The following is a 20,497-nucleotide window of genomic DNA, read 5'->3' on the forward strand; positions in this document are numbered from 1 at the left end:
TTACTGGTATTTGGCATACAGGGTACACCATGGGGAGTTTGCCAGACTCTGCCGTGTGGGCAGGTTACAGTCGGTAGCCTGCCAGGTTGTCCAAAGTAAGAATGAGATTATAAGATGTGCTTCCAGGAGCTGGGTTTTATAGTCTCTGGGTATTGGTCGTTGATGGGATTACACTGCGCTGGGGGTCAGTTGGTGGGTGTGACTCCTGCCTACTGGAAGATGGAGGATCTGGGTGGAGGATGCTCAGCCCCAATCCAAGCAGGTATTTATATATAGTTATAGTTATAGTTATAGTTATAGTTATAGCAGAAGTCATTGGAAAAATACTAGGGTGAGTGGTCAGATTCCTAAGGAATCTCATATGACTCTACTAAGAGCTTATTCCTGGCTCTGCACTCAGGGATCACTCCTGATGGAGTCTTAGAGGACTGTATATGGTTCTGGGATTGAACCCAGGGAAGCCTCATTCAAGGCAAATGCTGAACTATCACTCCAGCCCCTTAAAATTCTTTTTTTAAAGGAAACAAAAGGGATGCATAGGCAGTATGACTTAGTAAAGAGTTTTGGGGTTGGAGAGAGAGTGCAGCAGGTAAGGCAGATGCCTTTCGTGCAACTGCCCAGGTGAGATTCCTGGCATTACATTGAGCGCAGAGCCAAGAGTAAACCTTGAGTACCACCGAATATGGCCCCCAAATAAAGAAAATGAAATTCAATTTAAAAATTAAGAGTAGAAGCTGAAGACTGAACCATCTGTAACACTGTAGGGCTTTGTCACTGGAAGGAATAAAGCCACATCTTTCTTGAGATTGACACTGCTTGATTTTCTTCTGCTTTCTCACTTAGATGAACCCATGACTTATTTAAGAGGTGAAAGATTTTAAACATGCTCCAGTAAACTCTGATTGTTCTTAAATGCCTCTATTCTTTGTAGCTGAGGCAATTTAGAACTAATTATGTGGATGTTTCACTATGTATAATTCTATATGATTTCCTTCTACTTTTTTACAGAGTGTGATGGGAAGGGTTTAAATCAGATTTATAGTTCTTGAGCCATGAACAGGAAGGACTCTTGTAGCCAATGGTAGCAGAAAGTACTTTTGTTTTTCTAACCACGCTGATGGACTTCTGCAGGCCTCCTATATTTTTAGCTGTGTCCCCAAGGGCCAGTAACTCGCATTTGTAAAATTATGCCTAAAATCAAACTCTTGCCATAGAAAAGAGCAGTTGGTTGGCTTACATAAGAGGACAAATGGTGGTCTTGGATCTTTTTTGCCCAATATATAGTCTACAAAGCTAAACTATAACAAGCTGCAAGACCTCAAAGATTTTCAAGTAGTTGGTAAAGACTTTAGACCGCTCAGTAAAGACCAGGAAGGGGGTTGCTGAAGACCTCCTTCAGGATTAACCCCAGGAGCTATAATAGAGGGTTGTTCTAACTTGTCTTGCATGCATCAGACTGGGGTTTGATTCCTGATACTTCATCTGGTCCCTTGAGCTTGGAAGAAGTGATCCCTGAGCAAAGAGCCAGAAGTAAGCCCTGAACACTGATGGCTATGCGACAAACACCAGTAAATAAATAAAAGGGTTGTTCTAGAACCAGGAGTAATCCCATGTTTTCACCAATAATCCAAATAATGGAAGATAATTAACATTTATTTTAAAGAAACTACACACAGAGCTACCGCTTTAGAAGCAGGACTGGAGCTTAGTAACAAGGGCAACATGATAGATACAGCATCTGCTATGTATTCTTCAACTATTAAACCATTAAATTCTCCCAACCAGTCCCAGATTGCATTCACAGTTATTTGACACATGAGGAAATTAAAACTTAGAAAAGTTCATGTACGAGACAGTACAAAGTTGACCCACCTAGACAAAGACAATCAAATGCCCACAGAGTAAATTAATAAGATTATTTCCAAAAAAGGAAATACAAGCAGCAGAATAAAACACAGAGCTAAGGATACAATGGAAGAAGCATCCCAACAGGCACTGCATTCATTTGTTAGAGCTACTGAAACATTACTATAAGCTTAGACCACTGAAACCAGAAAAAATCATGTTCTTTCACAGTTCTGGAAGCCAGAAGTCTAAAATCAGGCATTAACAAAGTTGGTTCCTTCTAGAGTTTTTCCTAAGAGGATCTGTTCCATGCTTCTCTTCTTGTAGTTCATGGCATTTTTCATCTTGGCTGTATTAATCCAATCCCTGCCTCCTTCTTCACAAGACTTTCCTTCTGGGAGACTGTTCTCCTTCCTTGTCGTAGGAGGACATTAAACCAGAATGATTCCATCTTGGGCTGGAGCGATAGCACAGCAGTAGGGCGCTTGCCTTGCACGCGACCAGTCCGGCTTTCCCTAGTTCAATTCCTCCGCCCTTCTCGGAAAGCCCAGCAAGCTACCGAGAGTATCGCGCCCGCACGGCAAAAGCCTGGCAAGCTACCCGTGACGTATTCGATATGCCAAACACTGTAACAACAAGGCTCACGATGGAGACGTTACTGGGTCCGCTTGAGCAAATCGATGAACAATGGGAGGACAGTGCTACAGATTTCATCTTGAAGCCCTCATATTAACTACATCTGCCAAGACCCTATTCCAAGTACATTCTCATATAATACGATGTTGGGCCAATGCTCTCCAATTGCTCCTAAACTAGCTGAAATGAGGGCAAACACCAATTAAGCCTCTTATAGTTCCTTTAGGTTTCTCTCCCTTCACGGATGGTCCTCCATATCCCTATCTCAATGGTATGCCTCTCTACTTCTTTTTTGTTGTTTGATTTCAGTTTATAGGTCATACCCAGCAGTACTCAGGGCTTAATACTGGCTCTCTGCTCAGGGATCACTCCTGGTGGGGCTCAAGAGACTATATGGGGGCACCAGGGATGGAATCTGGGTGAGCCACGTGCAAAGGAAGTGTCTAATTGCTGTATTATCTCTCTCACTCTATATCCCTCTGTTTCTCCTGCCACTTCCAATCTCCCACTTCAACTCCCAATCTCCTTGGATGTGATCGTTGCGTCTCCAAACTCCTTGCTCTGTTCCCCCTGCCCAGAAAGACTCTCATGACTGGCGCCATCCCAACTCGGTTCCATCTTGTGTTTTTGCTGCCTTTTTTTTTTTTTTTTGGTTTGTGTGGTGGTGGGGGAAGGGGCACACCCAGTTATGCTCATAGCTAACTTCTGTCTCTGCACTCGGATAATTCCTGGCAGGGTTCAGGGGATCACAGACGATGCCAGGATCTAACCCAGGCTGATTGTACGCAAGGCAAGTGTCCTACCCTTCAGCTGAAATCTCAGATCCTCAAGTGTTTCTGGCCACTGTAATATGAGGTTCCCCCTGAGCAGGGCTCAGGTGGTCTGGGGATCCCCATCAGGACTGTCGGCCAAACTAGCCCATGGTCAGGGCAAGGATGAAAGAAATGATGCCACTCAGACCCTGAGATGCCCGGAATTACCCAGGTCACTTGCTCCATCCCCAAGTTGTGGAGGGCTTCCAAGGCCACACTCAGTGGTGCTCAGAGGACAGTGTGGTGCTGGGGATCGAACATAGTCTGGGCATATGCAAGGTGCACACTCGAAACACCTCACCGCTACCCTACCTCTCGGCCCAGCATAAATGTCAGGTTTAGTCTCCTTTTCATAGTTAACCTCTTGAACAACAAAAAGCACAAACAATATGAAGAAACAAAATCAATATATAAAGCTTTAGAAAAATTTAAAAGTCTGTCCTATAAGATACTAATGAAAATGAAGACTGGAAGAAAATGGCAACAGATCTCTGACAAGGAAGTGAGTCTAGACCACCCCATCCGCATAACCATCCATCTTAATAGTTTGAAAACAAACAGCAAATTATAATAAGGTCAACACATTGGTCAGAGAGATAGTGCAGTGAACACAGGGATTTCTTGCATGTGGCTGACCTGGGTTTGACCCCCAGCACCACATCTGGTCCCCAGAACCCTTCCAGGAGTGATTCCTTGGACACAGAGTCAGGAGTAAATCCTGAGAACCTCTGGGTGTAGCCCAAAAAACACATAAAAAGGACAACACATTTGGACATTGACAAAAAAAAAATATCCCAATAAATAATAAGCACATAATGAGAGATTCAATATCATCCAAGAAGTGAAAACTAAACTTAATAATCAAGATCCTACTACAAAACCCAGCAGAATATCTAAACCAAGGTCTAACAGTGGCAGGGTGATGACTCAAAGGACAAGAATGCATGCTCTCATGTGGGAACCCCAGGCTCCATTCCCAACACCACAAGTCCCCCAAACACCACTAGGAGTGGACCACAAATAAACTTATTAAACTAAAAGGTGAAGCATACCAAAAGTTGTAAAAGATGTGGGGAAAATGGGATTCTCTTATATTGTTTCAGAGAATATAAAGTAGTACAACCTCAAAGGAGGAACTATTGGCAATTTGTTATGAAGGAGGCAATGTTATTTCTTGTTCATTCCTTGCCGGCCCTTCCTTCTTTCTTTCCTTCCTTCCTTCCTTCCTTCCTTCCTTCCTTCCTTCCTTTTCTTTCTTTTTTCCTTTCTTTTCTTTTATTTCTTTGTTCTTTTATTCCTTCTCCTCTTTCATTCTTGGGTTACACCCAGTGATGCTTAGGGGTTACTCCTGCCTCTGCATGCAGGCATTAGACATGTATCAGACAGTCCAAGGATGTCTAATAGATATTTTACACAGAAGAAATGAGGAGCTGTCTAGATGAAGACTTGTCAAAGAATATATAGTTTTATAATAGCTCAAATCTGAGGAAAATACTAAGAACAGTGCATGGAAAATAAAATCTACAAAAAGACACAAAATCCTTCCATCACTTTCAAAAATTTTGTTAAATTCTTAAACAGGGCAAAGAAAGATGGCGGCCGCACGGGAGCCTTGTGGAAAGCAGGTTTGAGCCGGGGCTGGCGGGAGCGGCAGGGACCTCATGGGAAGGGGGGCTTTGTGGGCCGTCCCCCACGCCCCACCGAGGTCGCCAGCTGCCCCCCACGAGCGGCTCTCCGGCACGGCCACGACTCCAGGGCACAGAAACCAATCTCTTAACTAGCTAACTTTTAATAGAAATTCTTCCAGGGTCAATAAGTAAAATAGCAGAAATTCAAAACCGCGCGGCCGCTATTGCGGCCGCGCGACATCATTTTATTCTTAAACCAAGTTGTAGAAAGCAAATCATTTCACAACGCTGTTTCAGCATGTCTGATTGTGGGGGGTGGGTCGTAAACTCTAAACAATAATTGTGCATCTTCTATCGAAATAATCTATCTAGTCAAAGTAGATAGTGTATTAACTAGAACTCATCTGACTCACAAGAATTGGGAGGGGTGGGCGGTGGGGGTCTATTGGGGTTCGGGGTTAAAAATGAGTATTGGTAAAGGGAAATGTGTTTGGTATCTACATGACTGAGACCTAAACCCGAAAGCTCTGTAACTTTTCCCACAGTGATTCAATAAATAAATAAATTATAAAAAAAAAAAAATTCTTAAACAGTCCTTTCCTCACCCTCCAAGTCTACAGGTATAATTTTAGAGATACAAGCATTTTTTTGGGGGGGTTACACCCGGTGATGCACAGGGGTTACTCCTGGGTCATGCACACTTAAGAATTACTCCTGGCAGTGCTCAGGAGGCCATATGGGATGCTGGAAATCAAACCCGGGTTGGCCATGTGCAAGGCAAATGCCCCACCTGCTGTGCTATTGCTCCAGCCCCTTAATCTTCTTTTTATAGAGAACAAAATTTGTCATTATTATTTTGTGGCAGGTGAATTCTATTAGAACCCATTACTGTTTCTGGTACCTCCAAATATAATAGCATTATTCTATTTATGCAACTCTGATGATCTGTGCATTTAAGCCAGCTTCCCTAGGAGGTAAACTTCTGTCTTATTCATTCCTTAATAGACCGCTCTTTCTTGCTTGCTTGCTTTCTTGCTTTCTTGCTTTCGCCATACCCAGTGATGCTCAGGGGTTACTCCTGAGCACTCAGGAACAAATCTTGGTCATACTCAGGGGGACCATATAGGAAGCCAAGGGTTCAGCCTGGGTCAGTCGCATGCAAGGCAAATGCCTGACCCGCTGAACTATCACTCCAGCCCTTGCGGGTCATTTCCTAAGGTTTGGAAGTGCAGGCTTCCTGTGAGATGAAGAGAGGGAAAGGAGGCGACCGGGTGCTGATTCCCTCAGAGGCTGTGGGAGAGCGGCCCTGTCTGAGAGAGCCGTGCTTTCCTTCTCAGGGACTTGGCAGCTGAGACAGTGCTTGAAAAGCGGCTTCAGAGGCAGCCTCTTAGGTCCTGGGTAACTCTAGATGGTTCTGCTAGGTAGGGCTGTCCCCTGAGGCCCAACAAGAATTCTTTTCTTAGCCACAAAGCGTGAGACTGAGGCCTTTCCAGCTTCTTCCCCAGGTTTCAAGCAGATATAATGGTTCAAATTTTTTAACTTCTCCTATGGGCTATGCACTGGTTCCCGACAATCTCCTCTGGATATTTCAACTCTCTACAGGCTGCAGTTCTGTGGCCCTTCACAGCCCATCTTGAAACTCTGATTTAAGTTTGTTACACCGAGTCACAGAATGTTCCAGAGGTGCTCAGAACCCCTGCAAGCAGAGATTGTTCTCCAGCCCAGGGCATTACTTTTCTTTCCTGGTTTTGTCATTCTCTTAACACAGACTCCTCCACTCAGCCCCCACACACTCACTTCCTTCCTTCTTTCCTTCCTTCCCTCACAGAATGTTACTGGAATGAAACCGGAGGGGTCATTACCTCCAAGACAAGAGACCCAGCTCTCAGCCCCACACTCTGCTACAGTCTCCCTCAGGCTGTCAGGGGCTCCCCAGCCCAAGATACACCAGACCTCATGTGCAGGAGAGTCATCAACAGTCTGGTCTTTACCTACACACGAGAGCTCCAGTCTGTGTCACCCTCTGATTCTGTTCTTGTTTGGGGCCACGCCTGACGATATTTAAGAATTGCTGGGGCTGGAGCAATAGCACAGTTAGTAGGGCGCTTGCCTTGCATGCGACCGAACCGGGTTCGATTCCCAGCATCCCAAACGGTTTCCCCAAGCACCGCCAAGAGTGATTCCTAAGTGCAGAGCGCCGAGTAATCCCTGAGCATCATTGGGTGTGACCCAAAAAGCAAAAAACAAACAAAAAAAATTGCTTCCAGAGGTGCTCAGAACCCCTGCAAGCAGAGATTGTGCTCCAGCCCAGGGCATTACTTTTCTTTCCTGGTTGTCATTCTCTTAACACAGACTCCTCCACTCAGCCCCCACACACTCACTTCCTTCCTTTTTCTTTTTTTTTTTTTTTTTAGTTTTTGAGTCACATCCAGCAATGCTCCGGGGTTATTCCTGGTTCTGCACTCAGAAACTATGTCTGGCAGTGCTTATGGGAACTATGGGATGCCAGGGATTGAACCCAGGCTGGCTATAAGCAAGGTAAGTACTCTCCCCGATGAACTATCTCTCTAGCTCCTCAGGGATCATTTCTGGTGGGACCATATTCCAGACCAATGTCCCAACTAGAGTCATCGCCTTACCCACTGTACTGTCTCTTTGGCTCTGCTACACGCAAGACATGCCTTCAAGGAACACCACCACCAAAGTGGCAGTTGAGGGTCTTATCTGGAAGATGGAAAGTGGCACTGTGAAGTCACAAAGACAGGCTGAGGCATGAGCAGCAGGCGGGATGTGTAACCACCAAAGTGAGTCAGTAACTGCTCAGCATGGGCAGAAAGACCCGCAGCAAGTGGGGTCCTGGTCAGGATCACGTGCTCTGGGGTTGATGCTCCATGCCAACCCTTATTATTCATTCATTCATTCATTCCTCAAATCTGTTTTGTTCTCTGCTGGGTATTAGCAATCCAGCAAGAAACAAGCCAACATGATGACCTGACTGAGGAAGACCCCAAAACTTAGGGGCTACGTGAGCCACAGCCCTGGACACTGGAAGCACCCAGGAGGTTGGGGTAATGCCGGTAGCACACATCACCACAGGATCAACTTTGACGAATACCATCCAGGGTACTTTGGAAAAGAGGGTATGAGGCATTACCACTTCAGGAGAAATCAAAGTGTCTGCCCAACTGTCAATCTTGACAAACTGTTGACCTTGGTGAGTGAGCAGACACGGGTTAACGCTGCCAAAAACAAGACTGGAGCAACTCCTGTCACTGATGTGGTGCCATCTGGCTACTTAAAGTTCTGGGGAAAGGAAAGCTCTGGAAGCAGCCTGGTATCCTGAAAGCCAAATTCTTCAGCAGAAGAGCCGAGTAGAAGATTAAGGGAGTGGGAAGGGCCTGTGGGCACTTGAAGTCACCTGTAAGGATCATCAAAAGCTCCAACTGCTTATCTCTCACAAAAAGAAAGAAATAAGCCCCACCCCCGCCCCCCAGGGGAAGCAGCCCACTCACAAGGTCACAGCTTCAGACAGTGGCTCTGAAGGGATGACTTCTGTGACTGGGACCCAGGGACAGCAAGGGGACCTTGAGGAGACTTGGGGACAGTGTCCCATTCACAGGGAAGAAACTGCCCTGAGGCACAGCGTGCTTTATAAGGAGCAAAAGAAGACAGTGGCTCTGGAGGAGCAAAGCAAAACTTTTACATGTAACTCACGAATTATTCCAGAACACCTTAAGGGGCCTTGGGAGAAACCCATCACTGCGTACAATCATTCAAGGTAGAACACTGTGCAGCCCAGACACTGAAAACCAAGTCGGGTCCCTCAGCACTGGCACTGAGTGGACACCTCCTGCGTGCAGGGACCCATGAAGCACCATGAGCTTCATGGATTTGCTCACATAATGCGAATAACAGACTGATGGGCTCTAAACTACCTATGAACGAAAAATCTGTGTGTCACACACGCACACACACTCCAAGATCACGCAGCTGAGAGGAGAGACCTGAGCCTGCAACCGAGTTCCACAACAACGTCCCCACCCCAAAACGCCTCTCAAGTCTTCTTTTCTCCAAGGGAAGCTGTTGGTCCTCAGCTGCATGAAGAAAACTGTCTTGCTCTCCTGTCTCTCCACTTGCCATTTCCACGTTCCGTGATTGACCCAGTGCTCCAATTCAAACGTCCTGGCTTCCTCTCTGCCTTTGCTTCTGATTTCCCAGCCCGTGGACTTCCTCACCTCCTTCAACCTCATTATCTCTCGGAGGGTCTAAGTTTCTCACCTGCAGAGTTCTCCCCCACCAGTTTGCCTACGACTCAGTTTGTATCCTGGGAATTTGACACACTTGGGGAGAGAAGTCCGGGGCTGGGTGGCCACACTCAAGGTGGCCACATTAAGGCTGTCTTGCTCTTATGGGTGTCCTTTTGGTTTTCTCATTTTGTTTTTGGGGTCCCATTTGGTGGTACTGGGGGCTACTCTTCAGTGCACACTTGCAGTTGCTCCTGACAGTGTTCAGGGAACCGTGTCTACCGGGGATTAAACCCAGCACCCCACCCTCACGGGAAGCTGGCACACTAGCCCCACCCCCCCAGGCTCTCCCTGGGCCTTCAATAGGCGTCCTTAAGACGCAGCCACTGCCATCTGCCTGGCCACGTTTCTGCACTCAGGCTCCCTGGGAATGCGGGTCTCCACCACTGGCCTCCATCCTGACCATGAGCACCATGAGGAAGGTGGGGATTTCCTCCACACCCCTTTGACAGTCTGCCTACGATGACATCATCCTGATGTGACTGAATCCCAAGTCCAGGAAAAGACAACATCATCAGCGTACTGATGCAAAACAAAACCAAAAGCAGGCTGGTGCGGGGGCCCCTGGCACCTCTGCCATTCTTCTACAGGGTTTCCCAGGGCTGGTCCCTGGACAGGGGCAAACAGTCGAGGCCAGTGGGCGACTGTGCATTGGACACACTTCCTTCCTGCAGGACCCCCGAAGCCAGGCTGCACATGGATACACTCCCCTGGGAAGCGTGGTATCTGCTGGCATCGACAGCTTCTCTGGGAATCATTTCTCATCGCCCCTGCCTCAAAGCCAACGAGTGTCCCTACCTGCTGTGCAATTGCTCTAGCCCCTGTTGGGCTATTTTTAGTGGTGCTCAGGACTCATTGTGTGGCTCTACGCCCAGGGCTTACCCATGGCCCCATACACAGGGATCACTCCTATTGGTGCTCAGGGAACCTTATGTGGTGCTGGGGATTGAACCGGTATTGGACATGTGCAAGGTAAGTGTCTCAACCTCTGACCTATCTTTCCAGACTGACTATCAATTTTTAAGGGACTATTTCTTTTTTCAAAAGAAAGGGGAAAAATCCAACTAAAAAAGGAACCCATTGTTGGCATTTCTGATTATTCCACCTGATTATTCCTTAATTCAAAACTCACAAATCTGCTACCCCCTGCTAGCAAGCTCAATTCAAGGTGACCCCCAACCCCCATGCAGCAACTTCCTCCTGGAATTTTCCAGGGCAGCATGCAGCCCCTCCCCCATCCCAATCCTGTTTCCGGGGGGTCCAGCTCACAGAGGGGCCTCCAAATTGCAGTGCCGGCAATTCCCATGACCCTGCCCGCCTCGTTGCACATCCCGCCACTAAGTGCCTGACGGGTCAATAGACGGACAGATGGCGTGGGGCTTATAAGGAGGTGAGACACAGCTTACAGAAGCCTCGGAACAGCCGCACTCAGATCCGGCCCCATCAATCCTTCAAATGCATCAATAAAGATGACTCAGGCAATGGGATCTGCAGCGCCCTGAGCATCGATCTTTTCCTGCCTTGTCTTTCCGGAAGCAGCTGCCTGCCCCTCTCCCATTTACAATTGTACAGCCATGCATGCACATCTTCCTACAGCCTAGCTTAGCATTTAGGCGCTAATCAGTTCTGGAACCTGATATGGAAAAGAAAAATGTTTGGGGATCAGAGAGATAATACAGGGGTCAGAGAGATAGTCCAGGGGTCAGGCACTTGTCTGCATGGTTGTTTGCTTTGAGGCCACACCTGGCAGTGCTCAGGGGTTTATTCCTGGTTCTACACTCAGCGATCACTTCTGGCCGTGCTTGGGGGACCATATGCTGTGCTGGGATTCAAGCCAGGGTTGACTGTGTACAAGGAAAACACTTAAATCCCTAAGAATCTCTCCAGCCCCAGGTTATGAGCACAAGTAAGTGACACTATGCCTTGCCCCCACCTGGGTTATTACTGTTGTTAGAAGCAGCATTATTATCTCAACAACAGTCCACTAAGGTAGTGACAAGCCACAGGGAAGATAGCTGGGGGCAAGGGAGGAGGCCTTGGAGAACCAGGGGCGGCTGGTTCATCCCTGTCTGTGCCCCCTGGGGTAAGACTCAGGCTACACATCACAGATGCCACCCCTGATTATTCCCAGGCTACCCCCAACCCTGCACACCTATTGCCCACGGAGGAACAAGAGCACCAGAGGTTCCCATTGAGCACATGGGGGTCCAAGAATAGCTCATTGTGTAGGGCACTTGCCTTATATAAAGCTCACCTGGTTTCAGTCCCTGGCACTCTAATATGTTCCCTGAATACCACCAGGAGTGATCCCTGAGCACAGAGTTGGGAGCAAGGTCTGAAAACTGTAGCCCCCAAACCAACAGAGTATGCAGGGGAATATACTAAGAAGTCATAAAAAAAAAAGGCAGATGTCTGGGGCAACCCAACTTGTGTTTGGGGGTGGCTGTGGTCGGTCATAGGGTTTCTTCAAAGGCACCTGTGACCAGTCCAGGAAGCCTGACCATTGTGTGACAGAAGCTCCAGAAAGAAAATGATGGGTGGGGAAAGGTGGTCACAAGACAAGCGACTTTTTTTTTTTTTTTGGCTTTTTGGGTCACATTCGGCGATGGGGGCTGGAGCGACAGCACAGCAGTAGGGCATTTGCCTTGCGCACAACTGGCCTGGCCGAGTCGGGTTGATTCCTCCACCCCTCTCAGAGAGCCTGGCAAGCTACTGAGAGTATCTCCCCACACGGCAAAGCCTGGCAAGCTACCCCTGACGTATTCCATATGCCAAACACAGTAACAAGTCTCACAATGGAGACGTTATAGGGCCCGCTCGAGCAAAATCGATGAACAATGGGAGGACAGTGACAGTGACCTGGCAATGTTCAGGGGTTACTCCTGCCTCTGCACTCAGGAATTACTCGTGGCAGTGCTCAGAGGACCATATGGGATGCTGGGAATCTAACCTGGGTTGGCTGCGTGCAAGGCAAACGCCCTACCCGCTGTACTATCGCTCCAGCCCCGCAAGCGACATTTTCTAAGTTGAATACTTCTCAGAAAGGCCTTTGGGAATATCAGTCTATTGAATAAAAGACAATAAACAAACAGACAACAACAGTGAAAAGCAAAACTGAAAAAGAGAAGACAGATGTTTCGTAACCAGCGCCAGCCTCCCTGCTCTGTCGTGACCCCATCAACCTGATGCTGGGTGCCATCACACAGCCAACCCCAGAGCTCCAGGAGAAGTTGGCAAGCCCTTTCACTGGTGGGCTCCATTTTCATTTCTCCTTCTCCTTTCTCCTTCAAGGTGGTGGAATCGATGAGCAATGGGCTAGTATAGAGTAATGCACTTGTTTCATTCAGAACGAGGTGGCTTCCTCTTTGGGCTTGGTTCAAATTTATCTGGCTTGGTCCCTGCCTTCGATCCCTCCTCCCTGTCCTTCCTTCTCATCCTGTTTCTCCTGCTTTTGCTGCCATAATGAAAAGGCGAACATTGGTAGTCCTAACAATTGGGCCATTCACTCCGGCAGAAGTTTTGCTGGGCAGGGGACTGAAATGTACTATCCCAGCTGCAGGCACCAGGACTGCACTGGGGACAGCCACACATGTGCACATCTGGCTCACAGGCACAGATGAAGCGAGCCGGTGAAAGACCAGGTGGATGCTGTTCTGAGAGACACATGTGTCCCTTGGGCAAAGTCCAGTACTGGGGTTCGGAGAGATATACAAGGCTTGTATGTGCTGCAGTTAGGCCCAGGAAGACTCCATGCATAGACACTTAGAAACCAGACACTCAATCATGAGGCCACCATTGCGGCCACGTGAGATTATATGATTCTCATAACCAGCTATAGAAACAAATTATTTCACAATGCCTTTTCAGCAATTCTGATTGTTGGGGGGGGGGGAATTCTAAACAATAATGGTGCATCTTTTGTCAAAATTGTGAATGTAACCAATGTAGAGAAGAGTGGAAATCATCTGCCTCACAGGCATTGGGAGGGGTGGGAGGGGGGGTATACTGGGGTTCTTGGTGGTGGAAAATGAGTACTGGTGAAGGGAGAGGTGTTTGGTCATTGTATGACAGAGATTTAAACCTGAAAGCTTAGTAACTTTTCCCACAGTGATTCAATAATTCAAGAAATAAATATAAGAAGAAAAATAAATAAATGAAATTATGAAAAAAAAAAAACAACAATGCATCGCAACTCCAGGCTGAGGACTGGAGGAATATGTCATGAAGTTGGTGCTATTTGTCAATCTTCCAGCAAAGAATCACAGGAGACATCATCACTAAGAAAATCTTTACTTATGCGATGATCTTTTTTGAGTAAAATGTCCTATAAACACATACACACACAGGTCTACACTATACAATACACATCTGTATACATTTATTAAAACTGATTCACAGCAGAAATGTGACAAGTAAAAAAAAAATGGAATGAAAAACAAACCACTAACTTGGGCCTCCGTGATCTGGGTGCAAGCTTTGCATGTAAGAGTCTTGATTCCAATGGTGCATGATTGATCCTCAAGCACCACCAGGAGCAATCCCTGAGCACAAAGCCGGGAGTACCTCTGAACACCAGCAAGTGTGGCCCAAATCCCCACCAACTAAATGCTAACTCCAACAGACAAGTGAAATCCAATCAGAGATCAAGGCAGATGGTAATAACAAGCACAGAGTCTACAGTTTTACTTTGAACAATCTGATAACAAAGGCTGATGCGTCCTGGGTAGTGAGCAAAGAGATAATTAAAGAAGGCAAGTGAGATATAGATTACATCCTGATGGATGACTCTGTACTCCGAGGCAGGTAACTCACACAAAGCATTTCTTGCAAGATTATGCCTGAAAACTAACATACCCCTTCTCCACTTGTGCCATGAACAGCAAGCTCTCCTCAGTGTGGATTGATTTCTTGGTTTGGGTTTTTTTTTTTTTTTTTTGGCTTTTTGGGTCACAGCCAGTGATGCACAGGGATTACTCCTGGCTCTTCACTCAGGAATTACTCCTGGCAGTGCTCGGAGGACCACATGCAGATGCTGGGAATCGAACCCGGGTCAGCCGTGTGCAAGGCAAACACCCTATCCATTGTGCTATCACTCCAGCCCCAATTTTTTGTTTTATATTGGTTTCGGTGTCACACCCAGATGTGCTCAGGGCTTCTTCCTGACTTTGCTCACTTCTGGAAATCAAACCTGGATTCATAGCCTGCAAGGCAAGAGCACTGCCAGCTGTACTGTCTCTCCAGCCCCAGTGGAGATCCATTTCTTAAAGGAAACATGTTGCCAGCAGAGGATTGATACCAAATTAAAAACTTGGAGATGATTTTGAACAGCTAGATGAGAGCTGGAAAAATTAGTCGTTTGAGGAGCCCAGAGAGGGACCGGAGCACCTGCCTTCACAAATCCCTAGCATCCCACAAGTACACACTGCAATCCCAGCATCTGCTGCTTAAGTAGTTTCCCTAACACACTGTGGCAGGGTGTGTGAAGACATCCCCCAAAGGGGCACGACTCCTGCAAGCAGCATTACTGTGGTTTCTGGGCGTCGGCTGAGAGCATGAACTCTAGTGAGCACTCGGGCATGGACTACAGCCGAAGGAGCGAGCACTGGGTCCATGTGTTCAAGCCCCGCAACCAGCAAACACACAGTCAGCAGGAGTGTGACCACTGCCAGCACAACCGAGACATCCACATCAGCAACAATGAAGGCAAAGTTAGTCCCAGAAAGTATTTTAAAGTCTCCTTGGGACCGGAGCCACAGGACAGTAAATTTGTAGGGTTAGGGTGCTCGACTTGCACATGGCTGACCCAGGTTCAATCCCTGGTGCCCCAGATGGTCTCCTGAGTCCTCCCAGGAGTGATGCCTGAACCCAGAAGCAGGAGTAAGCCCTGAACACTACCAAGTGTGCCCCCTGCAAATAAGACTCTTCGGCAATGCAGTGAAATCAACCAATATAGACCTCTTTGTTTCTAATATAAAATAAGAAACTAGAGAGATAGTACAGAGGAAGGCATTTGCCTTACACTCAGCTGACCCTCATTACTCCTTTAAGTACCACCAGAACTGACCCCTGAGCACAGAGCCAGGAGTGAGCCCTGAGCACCAGCAAGTTACCCAGCCCCCTTCCCACCAAACACACCACACACACACACACACACACACACACACACACACACACACACACACCATATGCTTATACCTTTATATCTTTAAGCCTTTTCAACTGTTTGTATTTGAGAAAATGGGACATTTTACACTGCAGAGTATTTCAAAGGAAGTATCTATAATCGCATCAATTATGATTCTGTAGGATTGAGGTCGTTTTTCTACACCCATGCTTACTGAAGTCTGTCTTTGCTCACTTTATAACTATGTTCTTTCTCTCCATTTTGAAATGCTAATTTCAAAAGCAATAAATGCTGCTCCAGAAATTCAATTCTCATCTATCATTCTACCACATAGAAATAATTACTTAACAACTTAACATCATGCCAGATGGTTTTCTAGACAAATATATTATTAAAAGAATGCTTATTAAAACAAATAATGCACAGTAATTGGTAACTTATTTACGTTCCTACAAATAAACATATTCCCTTATGGCACTATTTAGAGTGCGGCTGTATAATATGTTGCTTTACAGATACAACATTATCTACTGAACGAATACCCTACAGTGGGTCACTCAAAATTATTAAAAATGCCATAAAAAGGCATCCTTATATACATGCCTTCCACATTTTCCTGTTTAGAAATGCTTACTTGCAAGTAGCTGGTGATAGTTTTTCTGTTTAGGTAAAATCTGAACCTGCCACCTGCCTGATCTTTTGACCTTGTACGAATTAGATAAGTGGCAGAGAAATTGGCCAAAGAAAGCCTAGCAGAGCATGTTTTTATAGTTTGTGCTAATCAGAAACTCACATATTTTTGCCACTTTCTATGTTTGAGTCAAAAGAAAAAAATTTTATTTTGTTTTTATGGGACACGTCCAGTGATGCTCAGTTGTTACTCCTGGCTCTGTGCTCAGGAATCACTCCTGTTGGACTTGAGGAACCATATGGGGTGCTGGGGATCAAACCAGGTCGGCCGATGCAAGCCAAGTGCCCTCCCTACTGCACTAACTATGGTGCCTGAGTCAGAAAACTTGCAGAAGAGACCTATGGGTGAAAGGGCCAAGCTTACTTCTGCAACTTTGCAGCCTGACTAATGGGGGGCAGAACCCCACGTCAGCCCTGAATTAGGTGGGTGTGGCTGGTGAGTCTGTCTGCACCTCTCCCCTCCTTCATGTTTCTCTTCGAGGAAGTCTCTGCACCCCACAGCCTTTGTTTGGAGACCACATATGGTAGCCCAGTGGTCAAGCAGCGCTGGAGATCCAAGCCAGAGCTCCCACATGCAGGACATGTGCTCCAGCCCTTTGAACCATCTGCTGCACCCCTGCAGTCCCAAGGTCTTAGCCTTATCCAGAGGCAAAGGGAATTCAAGAGCAGAGTACCAGGCCATAAAAATTCCAAGTAGCCTGGGGAATTGCATACAACTTGGTCAAGACTCAAGAACAAGACTCAAGAACAAAGTCCAACACTAAAACTTTAAAATAAACATTGTTTCTTTGTCATTTTTGTCAGAGCTTTGGATCTATTTGTAACAAAATTTTCATTCAGGACTTCTTCCCATGTTTCCACTTGCTATTGCCTCATCCTCAGGTCATGGTATATGTTTCAAAGGGCTACTTGTTGCGAGGCTCTTTCCTTTTCTTCTTGCCAACTGGTGTGAACAATGAATTGCTTTAGTGGGAAATGCCCCACCATCTTCGTAGAGCGATCACGGGCACGATTGTGTTCCCTCGCATTGTCAATGGCCTGCTTGTATGTTATGAAAGAAAGCATTAAAAATAAATACAAAACAGACAGCCAGGGTGAAAGAGAAAGAAAGTTCAAGCGTGCTCCCAGCTAGTACAATGGGCATAGAACTACTCACTTTTAGAACTTACGAAGAACAAATGTAAGGCCCGACTGAACTTGACCAAGGTCAAATACTATTACCCAGAGGGACCAAGATTTCAACCCGAAGCTCAAATTCTTTTGTTTTTTAATATTTATTTATTTATTTGCCTTTTGGGTCAAACCCAGCGATGCACAGGGGTTACTCCTGGTTCATGCACTTGGGAATTACTCCTAGCTGTGCTCGGGGGGCCATATGGGATGCATGGGAATCGAACCTGGGTCGGCCCGCATGCAAGGCAAACGCCCTACCCACTATGCTATCACTCCAGCCCTGAAGCTCAAATTCTTGATGTTACTGTATGGTTCGTGCACCTCTCAATCTCCTCTCCCCTTGCAGCTCTGTGATTGCATAACAAGTTTTTTAAAAAATAGAACAGCCTCAATCTTTTTTTTTTAAAAAAACTTGCAATGTTTGTCTTTATTTTGTTCTTTATATTTTGAAAGTGAAAAGAAATAGTACTGAGTTAATTTCTTTTTTAAAAAAATATTTGTTCTATGTATTTATAAACCTTAAAGTTGCTCTAAAGATTTCAAAAGTATTAAGAGTACTTTTCCCCCAGGTAGCACTTTTTTTTTTTAACAATTCTTTGGAGTTCTCTGGTCCACAGAATTTCCTTCTGTTCCAAGGTTATGTATGTTTTGATTACTATTGTGATTTTAATTTTTCTGAAGCAAGCCGAGAGGCAGGCAGAAAAACTTGATTCCCCCCCCCAAAAAAAAATCTGTCTTACCTTATTCACCCTAAGCCTTCTTAAATCTGGACTAACTACTATGCTTTAAAACAAACGTGAGGAGCATCTGAAGGAGAGGGAACTTTATTTCTCTCTGCTTTTCTATTATACAAGTTAGAACAGCCTCATCTTAAGAGAAGAAATTTAATGTGAAGCCAGGTAGAAGGGTCTCAAACTGAAATTTGAAGATGAAGGTGAGATCTATATGTCACCTGACAGGATCTCCCACCCCCTCATGTTTGTGGATGGTGAGAGCAATTATATCCTCCCAAAGTAGAGCATTCTTAAGATACACCTTAGTCTTATAAGAAATTAAAGGCAGATAGGACAGTGGGTAGGGAGCTGCCTTGTTTGTGGCTGACCCACACTCGATCCTGCCACTGTGTTTGTTTCCCTGAGCCTCACCAGGAATGATCCCTGAGCACAGAGGCAGGAGTAAGCCCTGAGCAAAGCCAGGTGGGGAAAGAGGGGGAAGAAATCAAATCGTGGGGCCAGAGCAACAGCACAGCAGGTAGGGCATCTGTCTTGCATGTAGCCAACCCGGTTTGATCCTCTGCAACCCAGGTGGTCCCCCATCACCATCAGGGGGATTCCTGAGTGCAGAGACGGAAGCAACCCCTGACAATGCCGGGGTGTGGTGAGAGATGCATTTGAAGTTTAAAATCTAAAAGTAAGAGTTATCACCATTGTTATAAAAGAGAATAAATTTAGAATCAGTATATTCTATCAATATATCAACATTCAGCCAACTGGAGTGGTAGAATAGAAAGCAGGCATAATAATAGGAAAATTAGCAAAGTGAAAATGGAGTACTTTTCCACGCATGGTTTTCTGTATTAAAAAGGGGTTAAGTCATGGAAATAAGTACAGAAGAAGAGGGGAACCCTCAAATCATGGTGAGTCACATTGGAACAGCAAAGTACGCAGGGAGAAACAGTCCCCCAGGACAAACGGAGAAAGAAAACAGGAAATGATTTCCCTGAAGCAAAGCAGCAGCGAGAAGGCAGCGACAGCCACCAAATCCTAAGGAGAAATAATAATGACAATAATATTAATAAGTAACTTTTTAAAAGCTTTTTGCTTTGGGGCCACATCTAGAGATGCTCAGGAGTTACTCCTGGCTCTGTGCTCAGGAATAACTCCTGGTGGTGCTTGTGGAACCCTATGGAACGCTAGGGATCAAACCCTGGTTGGCAGGATGCAAGGCAAGTACCCTATCCACTCTTCTATCTCTCAGCCCGGAGAAATTATTTCCAGCTGGGAATTCCTTGACAGCTGTGAATCAGAAACGTGACTCAAAAATAAACTTTGAAGCCTCCCTGCCCACCTGCCCTCTCTCCTTCCTTCCTTCTTTCATCTCCTTGGCCTTATCCTACAATGCCCAGGGCTTACTCCTGGCACTGTTCAGGGGACCACATATGGTGTCAGGGATAGAACGGGGTCAGTCAAATGCAAGGCAAGTGACTTAACCCCTGTACTCTGTCTCTACTCCACATCTCCTTTCTTAGGGGGATGTAAGTCAGAAAAATGGAATTAAGTCTAAAAAGAAAAAGACCCTGGATGGAGACCCTGAAAAAGAGTATCTGAACACAGAGGAATGACAGAAGCAAGTCCCCAAATAAGAGTCCACTGGGGTGGGGGTGAGGGTGGGGAGGACAGAGAACAGAATCATCTCGAAAGGTGGGCGAGGGGCAAAGGGGAACCAAAGCAATGTTTGAATGAAATAAATGATCAATAACTACAGAGATATACCTGCTGCTGAGGGTTTGAAAAAAGAAAAAAGAACAATAGGCCCCTTGCATATCTCATACAGAAACGAAGCAATTATTCGCTTGGGGTAAAATAGAATTTTCCTTTTGCATACAAAAGGCAAAAGTAATCATAGAAAATTACCTGGCTCAGTTAAGTAAGGCAATCCTGATTGAATCAAGAATTGTCCTGAAACTCAGTATTATTAGGGAAAAGGTTGGGGAGAGAAAAGTGAATTGTAAGAGGGACTGGAGCGATAGCACAGCGGGTAGGGCGTTTGCCTTGCACACGGCTAACCCGGGTTAGATCCCCAGCACCCCATGTGGTCCCCTGAGCGCCACCAGGAGTAATTCCTGAGTACAGAGTCAGGAGTAATCCCTGTGCATCGCCGGGTGTGACCCAAAAAGAAAAAAGAAAAAGAGAATTGTAAGAAAGAGTTGCATTTTTGTCTCCTCTGACTGAGAGTCAACAATTTTATTTAAAATTGATGAAAAGATGGTAGGTATGGATATCCATGGAGAAATGGTAGGTATGCTGTCCACAGGAACCTTTGGAAAGACATCGGAGCAGCTGGTGAGGAGAAACTGAGAAAGGTGAGGACCAGGGCAAGGGGGCAACTTTTCATGACTTTTAATTTACTTATTATAGAATTGACCTATAATAATGTTTACTTCCAGTGTGAAGTAAACATAATTATTCAATATCTGCATATACTGCAAAATGATCACCACAAGTCTGGCTAATGTCCATCATCATCATTTGCATAATTAAATAATAAAAAGAAAATGACAGAAAG

General features: G+C 45.9%; 1 protein-coding gene and 1 pseudogene across 5 annotated transcripts in view; one reads left to right on the forward strand and one right to left on the reverse strand.

Annotated features, from left to right (window-relative positions):
• The window catches only part of TRIM2 (tripartite motif containing 2), a 154,212-nt gene that overhangs the window by 116,452 nt on the left and 17,263 nt on the right, over positions 1–20,497 (reverse strand). The gene's annotated exons all lie outside the window — the stretch shown is intronic.
• LOC130028279 (60S ribosomal protein L27a-like) overlaps positions 7,905–20,497 on the forward strand; it is a 56,378-nt pseudogene continuing 43,785 nt past the window's right edge.

The sequence above is a fragment of the Sorex fumeus genome, unplaced genomic scaffold, assembly GCF_029834395.1.
Source record: "Sorex fumeus unplaced genomic scaffold, SorFum_2.1 ptg000039l, whole genome shotgun sequence".
NCBI classification, from domain to species: Eukaryota; Metazoa; Chordata; class Mammalia; order Eulipotyphla; family Soricidae; genus Sorex; species Sorex fumeus.